This window comes from Belonocnema kinseyi, chromosome 6 (genome assembly GCF_010883055.1).
Source record: "Belonocnema kinseyi isolate 2016_QV_RU_SX_M_011 chromosome 6, B_treatae_v1, whole genome shotgun sequence".
Classification (NCBI taxonomy): domain Eukaryota; kingdom Metazoa; phylum Arthropoda; class Insecta; order Hymenoptera; family Cynipidae; genus Belonocnema; species Belonocnema kinseyi.
The window spans coordinates 103207273-103218828 of NC_046662.1; positions in this window are offsets into that span (position 1 = coordinate 103207273).

Below are 11556 nucleotides of genomic sequence, written 5' to 3' on the forward strand. Positions count from 1 at the left end.
GAAAACCAGTCAGGTGTTGCCACTAAAAATATTATCGACAGCAGTTGTTTTCGAGCAAGAATTTTGCAATTATGTGATAACTGCTCTCCTTTCAAGTTTTCCAAGTTATCAACTGCCCAGTGGGCACACAAGTCCTAAACTTTTCCTATATACGTCTTTCGGCGGACGTCTTAAGGACATCCTGAGGACCTTTTACAGACATGAAAAGATCCAAAGGATGGCTTGAAAACATCAAATCACATAACATAGAGGTACATTCTAAGGACACCTTTAGGAAGTCCCGGTGCCCACTGGGTGCATTCGGGTTCATTCTAAAATGTTCCTTAAATTATTATGCGTTAAATTGTGAAACAATTCTTTCAGCAAATCCAATTATTCTAATAGGCGTTTCTCTCGGGCATCGGACTTTCATCGAAAATTCCATTAAAATGCCAGCACTTTCCACCTCATTATTATTATCCGCATCATCACTTTCCAACATAGTTGCAAACACAATCGTTTGCAACAATAACTGGTTTGATGCAACTGAAGCAACAATTATTTGCTTCTGCTCGCTCTCCATTGTATGTTGTTAAATATAAACATAACCTGACAATCTTTGTATTCGCGGCAAGATTCGCGCCAAATCCTTTCACACGCAACCGTTCAAAGAACACCACACTTCGCAGTTCACTTTCGTATACCATGCCCCTTTTCCAGGTTCACTCGATGAGTGCACTTGGTGAGAAATCTGAACGAACCCCAGGACTGCTCGCCTGACCCAGTAGACACAAAGTTTGGCGACGTCTTTACGACATCGTTACGACATCTTTACGACAGCTTCACGACATCCTATGTCCATGTCGTTAAGGTGTCTATACGATATCGTACATAAGTCGTATGATCTGACGATGTCTTTACGATATCGCAATGACATCGAAACGACATGGACATAGGATGTCGTAAAGATGTCGTAAAGACGTCGCCAAATTTTGTGCCCACTGGGGAGTGACAACCGCAGACCCCACGGCCCTCGCGCAGTTCCTGATGTAACTACCTAGGGACCCTGTAGTAAGGGACACGCTATGTGGCCATATGGCGGGGGAAAATGGAACGGAAGTTGGAGCCAGCGGTAGAGGGCGCGAGGTATTCAAACGCCAATTAATCATATACCTGAATCATGTATTCAATCGGATTGGGGAAATCAAAGTAATTAATAGTATTTAAGTTAAAAAATTGACAATAGTAATATTTATGAAATAAAAAAATCTAATTAAAAAGAAAAACAGTATTATGAACCCAAACACCCGAAAAACACGTAAAAAATGAAAATTTGAACAATTTAAAGTATGCAGCGTGAACCCACAAGATTAGTAGAAAAAGTTATTAAATAAAAGGGAAGAGTAAAATAAATTCGTACTGCAAATAAATTAATAACCCGCTGTGTAACTCACACAATAGGAAAAAATATAAAAAGGAAAAACTATAGCTATTTAATTATGTGAAGTAAACAATACACGAATGTTAGCGCCAAAGGAAAATGCTCCTAAAGCTGTAATAATTATTTAGATATCGCAAGGTACTTAATTACATACGTAATTAATATATTAACGAAAACGTTTTAAGTTTATTTTTCTACCAAGAATGACGCATTTTCAACAAAATTCTGAACTTCCAAATACTGTATGAAAACAGATGAATTCGTTTCTAAATAGTTCAATTTTTAACGAAAAGAGATCGCTTTTAAAAGAAAACGATTAATTTTTTACCACAACTGAAAAATAAAAAAATTGAATTATTAAGTGAAAAATTTCAATTTTCAATTTGAAATATCAATTTTCAAAAAAAATAGTAGAATCGAAATTTCTTTAAGAGAAATTGCTTTTGACAATCAGAAAAGGAATTTTTTTAAATAACTGAATCCTTAATGAAAAATATTAATTTCAACCAAGAATATTACTTTTCTACCAAAAGTTACGAATTTTCTACAAAATGTAGAAAGTTTCAAACAAATATATGATTTTAAATTTAAAAATATCGTTTTTTAACCAAAAGTAATATAAGTAGATTTTACCATTATAGAACTTAATTTAAAACAAATATATAGAAATTTGAAGAAAATAGTTGAATTTTTAATCAAAAAGGTTCGCTTTAAACCGAAACAGATGAAGTTTCAATTACGAACTTAATATTCAACGAAAAAATGGGAAGGTTCAGTTTTTAGTCAAAAAAATAATTTTCAATTTAAAGAAGTGTAATTAGAAAAAATATCTGAGTTCTCTACCAGAACAGATTGTAATCAAAAACATCAATAAATTTTTTACCAAAAATGGAAATTTAAATTTTCACTTCAATAAATTAATTTTGAAAAAAAAAGAATTGTCCAAAAAATTATTGAATCCTCAATCAGCAAGATGAATTTTCAAACAAGAAGATTAATTTTCTGCTAAAAAAGACAAATTTCTAACAAAATCCATAAATTTTTGACTAAAATTGTTTCTTGGTTACAAACTCATCTCTTTGGGTAGAAACTTGATTTTCTTAGTGAACATGAACACAAAAAAATGTATCCCTTTTCGTTGAAAATTCAACTATTTTTTGAAAAACTTGCTTTTTTGGGTCGAAAACTCAACAATTTTGTATATACTTTTCTTTTTTCTTTGTTCGCCCTAGAGCTATGCGCTCGATGATATATGCATATATACATCTACAACTGTAATTTGGTAGTTGTGAACTATCTTTTGTTAAAGCTCCTTTGTCGAGGAATCAACTATTTTGTTTCAAATTGGTCTTTTTTGTTTGCAATCAACTACTTGGTTAAATGTTAAACTAATTGAGTAAAAATAGATCTTTTTTGGGTTGAATATTCACTATTTTAGATGAAAATTGAATTCTTTTGTTGAAAATTCTTTCTTTCTTTGGTTGAAAATTAATCTTTTTGTTGAACATTCCTCTGATTGTTTTGAGCTTGAACGACCTGTCTCAAATTAATTTTTTCGGTTGAAGATTCATTATTTTAGTTTAAAACTTATCTCATGGTTAAGAATTAAAAAATTTGCTTGAAATTCATTTTTTGGTTCAATTTAGCTGTTGTTGTTCTAAAATAATCATATTTTTTAGTATTTGGTTGGAAGTTTATATACTTATTTAAAAGTTTAACTATTTCGTTAAAATGTTATGTTTTTGGATGAAAAAGTAACTATTTGGTTGCAAATTCGTTAATTTTTAAAAACTGAAAATTAAACTTTTTTATTTTAAGTGTAAACGGTTTTGTTAAAAATTTGAATTTTTAATTAAAGATTTGCTTTTGTAACCGAATAGTTTAACTGTTAACGAAATAGTTAAAATTTTAAACTACAAATATAAATTTTAAACTGAATGGCCAAATTTGAAAACAAAAAAGATTAAACTTTAACCTTGAATCTTTAACCTCTTATATTTAACTTTGAAGATTTTACGAATAAATAAGTATTTTAAATGTTTTAAACATAAGACACGATCCTTAAATAATCTCATTAAACATGATTGCACTATTCGCATACCTAAGCGCAAAGCTGTAGTAAATTTTGATATAGTATCTTGATATGGGACGGAAGTGTCTCTCCCTTCTCGCTCGAACCAATCCTCAGTCAGCTGCTCAAGTGGCGCGCCCCATACTACAGGGTCCCTATAAGACTACCTACCTACCTACGGCGCGGCTTCAATTCTCGGAATGTCTATAGAAGGGAGGGTTATTCAAGTGTTTCACTGTAATGCATACGTTTATTAAATTTGTTTAAAACGTCATAGAATTTATCAACTAAGCATGATTGGTAATAAAATTTTCATTAAGTTTCCAATTAAAAAGACTGGCATTGAAAAGAAAACGAATTTTTCCGTCCACGGATGCCCGAATAATGCAATTGTTTGTTAAATTTGGTTTAAAAAATAATAAAATTTATCAGCTCATCATGAATGTTGCTGAATTTATTATGAAGAGCCCAATTAAAAGTCTGACATCGAAAAAAAAACCAAATAATTTTTCCGTCGACAGATGCCCCAATAATGCATTTGTTTATTAAATTGGTTTTAAAAAATTCTAAACTTGGTCAAAAAATTATGCATTTTTCTGAAGTTATCATGAAGTTCCTAATCAAAAAAGTTTATATAATAAAGAAACGAATTTTTCTATCGAAAAATGCCTGATTAATGCATTTGTTTATTAAACCTTTGTCTGTAAACGTTTTTCCGGGACCTCTTGCCTGTAAAGGTGGGTATTTAACGTCCGTCCCTTTTTTTCACCCTATGTTAGAAACCTTTAAGGTAGTCCGGCTATTGTATTGATCAGATGAACACTCATTTAAATTAGTTTTTTATGTGTGGACAAATGTGTCCTCTTTCACTGTTTAAATTCGTGTCAAAAAACATTGGACCTTATAGAGAGGCCTTACGCGAGCTCCAAAAATGGTTAATTTTGGCTTTAAAACACGTTAAATATTCTTATGAAAACTTTTTTTCAGATAGAAAGTATAGTGCAAAATTTGAATTACTGCATTTATATGCTTGTCTCTAGGGCCTTTGAGCTTAAGTTTAGCAAAATGTAACCTAGAATAAAAAATGTAACTAGAATTGGGTTAAATCAACATTTGAATTTACATTTTATTTATATTATTATTATTACACCATTAAGCCATTTCCCTTTCGGAGTAGGCGTGACTCACTCGGCAGGGGAAAGGAGTAGTGCGTGGATGGGATAGAGATTTTTCAGATTGATCCAGAATTCTCGTGCTATTTATGGAAATAACACGTTCGTTCCGCAACACTGCTCCGACCCAGGTTGCTGATCAATCTCTCTAGCAATCACCCCAAGCGAAGAACCTCACGAAGCCGTTATGTAAGGTTCCCCTCTTGGATCCATTAATAGCCAAGTTCTTTGTTTCAGGCGTCGTTCACTCTACTGACACTTTTTTATTAACTATTTTCCGCCATACTTTCCTGTCCTGGCATACTTCTCTAGGTTTTTTTATGTACATGCATTTTTTCATGCAGGCTCTCGTGTTTCTGTGACTTCTTATGTCTCTTCTAAGTAGGGTCTCATTCACACATTCTAACCATTCTTTCCGCGGTCTACCTCTGGGCACGTTGCCATTTACTTTACCTTGATACACTTGTTTCGTTAGTCGTTCATTTGGCATTCTCTCAACATGTCCGAACCATCTTAACCGATTTAATCAGCATACAAATTTGTTGACTACTTCAGTAATTGATATCCTGGCCAAATTTTGTATTTAATTCTAATTTTCAGAAAGAAATAATGGACATAGCTTTGACTAGTTTTCCCAGTAGCCGGACTACTTTAACCTGACATATCAATCATAAAATAGTAGAGAAATAAATTTTTTCATATATTTTTTGATGAACAAATAAGGCAACTCGGTAGTAATTCAGTGATTTATTACAAAAACTGTAACTTTAAGAGAAATTGAGATGCAGTAATTTAAAAAATGGCACAGCTCTTCGGTGACCACGTGACCACACTAGTCCCCGGCTATGAACTTTTTTTTTGGTGTTCACTGTGTCCACACGGATTGAGATATCGTCTTTAAACTTTGATAGATAAAAAAAAAAGCACTAAAGAACGTTTGTATACATCAATATATTGGTAATTTTAAAGAAAGTTTATTTATAGATTGATGGAATAGGATATTACAATTCGAGTTATAGCACTTTGCACATGATTTTTGGTTTGATGCATTTTAGATTTTTTGATTCGCTCATATAGAGCACTGACACCAATTTTATACTAAATCGTCTAAACCTTGAAAAAAATTAATATAAGCAATCAAATTTTCACATTCGTTCAAAATCAACAAATAAGTATCTGGACACACGTAACCTATCATTATTTTTTGGGCATTTTTAGCGATTTCTAGCCGAAAAAAAAAGAAACTTTAAACATCTATAAAGTCGAGATCAAGTGACTGAGTTCGTTCATGAAATTTTTTGTAAAATGATTTTCATTTTTTTGGTCCTAAAAATAAAAGGTAAATTTCAAATTGGAAACAGAGCTACAGCAGCCATGTGCTAAAATTTACTCGTCGGGGTGTTGTCCAACTAACTTCCATAATTCTTGACGTTAAATCGATCAGCTGACAAGTATTGTTGACAGTGAACCAACCAGCGGGGCTCAGCGTCGGACTCGCATTGTTTTTCGCCCCCGGGTGAAATATTATTTTTATTCTTAGAATTGTTTCACACCAGTACAAAAAATCCACAAGAATATATAGCGATTAGAAAATTTTAATTATTTCCTGAAGATGCACATTTCTCAAGATGGGACTTGGACGGATTTTCGAGTAGCACATTCTAAGATGTTCCTCGATTTTTTTTTTAATCGAAGCATCTACTTTATCGACGTTAAAAGTTTATTTTCTATTCCTGTAGTATTTTACTAGAAAACTTTCTTCGTAATTATAAACATTTTGATGTATACAAACGTTCCTTAGTGCTTTCTGTATAACTTCCTAAATCCTGAACACGATATCTGAATCTGTGTGGACGTAGTGAGGACCAAAAAAACTGAAAATCATTTCATTCTCTACACAGAAATTTCATAAATGAACTTAGTCACGTAATCTCGACTTTATCGACGTTCAAAGTTTATTTTTTTCTCCACTAGAAAGCGCTAAAAATGCTCCAGAAATAATGATAGATTACGTGTGTGCAAATGCTAAATTTTTTATTTGCAACGAATGTGCAAATTTTATTGCTTATATTAATTTTTTTTAAGGTTTAGACGATTAAGTCCAAAATTTGTGCCAGTGCTCAATGTACGCGAATCAAAAAATCTGAAATGCATCAAACGAAACATTATCTCCAAAGTGCTATAATTCGAATGATAATATCCTATTTCATCAATTTATAAATAAAGTTTCTTTAAAATTATAAACATATTGATGTATACAAACGTTCTTTAGTGCCTTTTATTTAATCTGTCAAATTTTAAACACGATATCTCAATCCGTGTGGACACAGTGAACACCAAAAAAATGCTCATAACCGGGGACTAGTTTGGTCACGTGGTCACCGAAGAGCATGCCCTTAAAGGCTAATAATATAGTTTTGAGAAAAAAAAAATATTCCGCTTTATTCATTTTAAATTAAATGCTTAAGTTTGGACAGGTAAAAAAGGCAGTAAAACCTGTGTCAGGCATTGATATTTACACATTCTATTATCAAAAATACATTTCTTTATATGTCTAAACAAAATTATTTCACCTCGAGTATATGTCCACTCTGGATTTGAACTCCTCACCGCAACTGTTCAGGAGGGACTGGGACTGATAGGAACCGCCAAACTTGGGAGTTGGTTGCATAACTTTTTTTAAGTAGGGGTAGCAGCGGCAACCTTTCCCTTTTTGGAAAATTATAAAATAAAATCTTTTTGGCCCCGACATAAAATACCCACCTTTACAGGCAAAGGGTTAATTTTTTTTAAAAATCATAACATTGATCAAATAATGATGCATTTTTTCTGAAGTTATCATGAACTTTCTGACTCATAAAGTTAACATAGAAAATAAAACGAATTTTTCTGCAGAAAAATGTCTGATTAATGCATTTTTTTACTTAATTTGTTTAAAGAAATAATAAAATGTATCAACTTATTATGAATGTTGCTGAAATTATCATGAAGTTCCCAATTGAAAAGACTGGCATTGAAAAAACCGAATTTTTCTGCCAACAAATGCCCGAATTGTATAATATTGAAACATCTTTGACTAATGTTACTCTATGCGACTTAGGATATTTCAACCATTTGTTTGTTATTAACAGGCACCGAAAACGTCAAATAGAAAAATGGCCCTTTTTGCTTCATATTTGTTTATTTATAAAAAATTGAAATCCTAGTTTAAAAATCAGGCGCGACAACTCTCTTAGAAATCTTATTAGCTTTTTTTTAATTTTGGTTAAAATCGGTCAATATTTGTGGGCTGCATGTTATTTTTAACAAAAAAAGTCATTTTTTCCCACTGTGCGATGGTCGGCAAAAACATCGGCTCAGCGTGATCATTTCACTAGTTAGGCCGATCTTTGGCTAACAACTTTGGACCGAGTTTACTTTGGCGAGTTCAAGCAGATCGTCGGCTAAGCTATTGTTAATTGTTTCAAAAAGACCGTAAAAGTACGGTTAACTCAACTCTGGACAAGAAATAGCCAAACCTATTCTAACACATATATGAAAATTCAGGAGTTTTTGGGGTCACTTATTACGAATCTAATGTAAAAATTCCGAAAACGAAACGGCGAATCCAATATGGCGAATGAGTATGCTAAATAAATTTTTGATTTAAGGCCATGTAATGAGTGGCTGGCATGACCATATTCCTACCTTACGGACACTTTTTTTATTACCTAACTTATTTTCAATCAAAGCGTCAGTTCGGGTTGAAATTTTACGACCCACCTTTCTTAGTGCTTCTGATTTATTATCCTAAATTTTCAACTCTATGTGGCGCTTCGTGTGAAAATAAGTTATGGAATAAATAAAGTGTCGATAAGGTAAGAATCTGGTCACGCCGCTTTTTCATCACATGACCTTAAAAAAAATTAGTATATGGGGGACGAATTGGTGTTTTACTCATAGAAATATATAAATATTAAAAAAAAACCATTAAAAATTCTTAATAAAAATAGGAACATTTGAGGGTAAATGTTTATCATTTAGATATCTTTTAAATTATCAACTTTAGTTTCAAATCAACAAAAATGAAAAAAACTTTTTAATTTGTGACACAATATCATAATTAAAAATGTCCAAATGAAACATTCAAAATTATTAATCGAATACTGCTACGTATTCAAAATGTAGCTATTTTAGTATATATTAAGTGAATTTTAAATCCTGCAAAATGTAAAAATTCCAAAAAGACAACGACAACTGAATATTTTCGAAGTATAGCTTCCCAATTTGTCAAGCCTCTTTCTAAATTAATCTATGAAGAAAATACAACAATTTGCTTTAAAAAAATCATGCGATAACTAAGAATTCAACATTTAATTACTTAAAATCTCCGATCTCATAATATTTTTAAGTGAATAACCTATATATTTTTAAATTAGAATCATAGCCATCTTTTTTTTATATTTCAAATTAGGTTTTTAATTTCTTATAAAGAAATAAATATGACGAATAAAATGGTCATTTTTCGATGCTGAAACCCCCTAAGTTTTATAGTGTAACATTAGTTAAAGATGCTCCAAAATTATATAATAAACGAGCAAATTTATTATTAAAAAATTATTTGTTCAAAGAATTTTTTCTACCATTTTCTATAAGTTTACGTTTTTTTAAGTTATATTGCAAGACCTTTCGATAAAAACAATATAATGGGGCAGAAATTTTTTCTTAAAATTATTATTGTTAATATTAGAAATAAATTCAATAAACAAATGCATTTTTCAGGCATTTTTCGACTTTTCCAACATTTCGACAACTCGTTCGCTGTCAAATACCCGAATAATGCATATATTTATTAAATTTCTTTAAAATATCATAGAACGTATCAACTAATTATGCATTTTACCTCGCATTTTACTGAAATAATTATGAAGTTTGCTATTGAGTTGCTGAATTTATTATGAATATCCCAATGAAAAAGACAGAAATCGAAAAAAAAATTTCCGTTGACAATTGCGTCCATAATGATTTTGTTTATTAAATTTGTCAAATATAGTAAAATTGATTAAAAAATTAGGAATTTTTCTGAAATTATTATGAAGTTTCTAATTAAGAAGTTGACATAAAAAAAAAACGAATTTTTATATCCACAAAGGTCTGATTAATGCATTTTCTTAATGAGATTTGCTTAAACAAATCATTCAATCTATCAACTAATTATAAATCTTGCTTAAATTGTCATAAAGTTCTCAATTGAAAGGAGTGGCATTAAAAAAAAAAAGAATTTTACTGACGATAACTGCCCTCACAATGCATTTGTTTATTAAATTTTTGTTTAAAGAGGCATATTATTAATCAACCAATTAGAAATTTTGCTCAATTTTGGTAATTTTGCTAAAAAGCGGAACAATTTTTCTGTCGTAATTTGTTTGTAATTCTAACAATTATAATCTCAAGAAAAATTTCTTACTCATGTTTTTATTGTCGAAATTTTTCGCAATATAACTTAAAAAACGTAAGATTATAGAAAATCGTTGAAAACATTTTTACAACAAATAATTTGTTTATAAATGTTTTTATTATATAATATTTGAATATTTTAAAATATTGTGACTCTATAAAAATTAGGCGATTTTAACAGTTTTTTTGTTATTGAGAAGCACTGGGAGAAACGAAATATTTAACACAGTTTTTGTATCCAAACATCAAGTGCTTCGATAACCAAGTGGTTAGAGTGCGCGGTCAAATACACTATTTTTGGTAGTTTAGGTAGGTTTCGAATTCTGGGCGGGTAACATTTTTGAAAGCGTTAAAGCGTGCGATTATAAGAGTAAATAATTGTGTGTGCGAATTATGTATTTAATAATGATAAGAAATGAAGATTATATAATCATTATTATTCATCTGGTTGGCCCCACCAGTCGCGTACGAAGTTGGACAGACCGTTCGACGTTTGGCTCGACCGTTGGCTGATGGTCAATACGCACCTGGGTATGCGACATCATGCAGATGTAAAACAAATTAACTGTAAACGGGAACATAAAATGAAATAATTTTTTTTTTAATAATTAAGATTTCTAGCGTTTTGTCGCCCCAGATTCCGAGCTATTATTCTTCTAAAAAATTCTTGTAACAAATTTTTTTCAAACATCTTTCTTTAAACAATTTTTGTTGAAAAAATTTGTTTACTATTTGTTTTTTTTTTCGCGTTTTAGAGTATTTTACAACTTTTTATAATGACATAAAATTTCATCGACGGAACTTAGAAATTTTATCGCGTGCAGCGATTCATTTTTATTAACAATTTTTTTTAAATTTCGTATAACGTTTTGCTTTTTAGTTATATTTTAAATTATTTTACAATGATTATTTCGTACTCAAATTTCTGTCGTTTTGAAATAATGAACGATAGTACATTCAACGATCAGCGCAGATTTGGGTCAAGGTTTGACCGATCGTCGGGTGCATCAGGGTGACTTGTTGCTAACCATCTGCTGTATCCAGAATCAGAACAACTGCATTCTTTTGGCCATACCGACAAATATGCCACAGTTTATCCGATGGTCGGTCCAAAGTTGGACCAGAATTAGGCCAATAGTCGGCTTTTCGCCCGCTACCGATATCAGTTACCAACGTCAGTCGGCCTATGGCTAGTTCAAAAGACCTTAGTCGACCCAACTCCAATTACCGTAAATCGATTTCCAAAGCAGGGCCAACTTTGGATCTTTGGTGAACCTCTGGCATCCAGCCCAGAGTTGTGCCGATAGTCGGCGTTCCTCGTTAAGGAAGGATTTCCCATAGTTCCCCCTATGGTCGGGCTACCAGGTGTATACATATGAAACCGGTATTGCCATTTAGCGGCCAGTAGGCACACTTGTAGGCACTGTCGGAACTTACCATTTGTGCTAATTGGCGTA